Genomic DNA, 384 nt, shown 5'->3' on the forward strand with positions numbered 1-384 from the left:
GACGTGTCCTTTAAAAGACGTCTGCTTACATTTGTGTTTCAGATTAGATGGAAAACAAACAGCTGTTTAGTATCTGAAGAGTAACGAACACGATGACTGACCTCCATCCACTCCTTTCACAAATCAAGAAATCCCAGTGTCTGATTGGCTGCTGACGTTTCTGTCAAACATTTTTGGACATTTTTGCTTTTTTCTATTTGATGACTGCAGAGGTTTGAATGACGTGAGATTACAGAGGAGGACATGGTGGAGAAAAACGCAAAAAGACACATTTCATCCTGAAAAACATTTTACTAAAACTGTATTTAATCAGTTTGATCTGAAATGAAAGTCTTCATGAGAATCCTGAAAAATATTGATACTGCTGAAAATATCGTATCTGCA

This window comes from Lutjanus erythropterus, chromosome 8 (assembly GCF_056507025.1).
Source record: "Lutjanus erythropterus isolate fLutEry1 chromosome 8, fLutEry1.hap2, whole genome shotgun sequence".
Taxonomy (NCBI): domain Eukaryota; kingdom Metazoa; phylum Chordata; class Actinopteri; order Lutjaniformes; family Lutjanidae; genus Lutjanus; species Lutjanus erythropterus.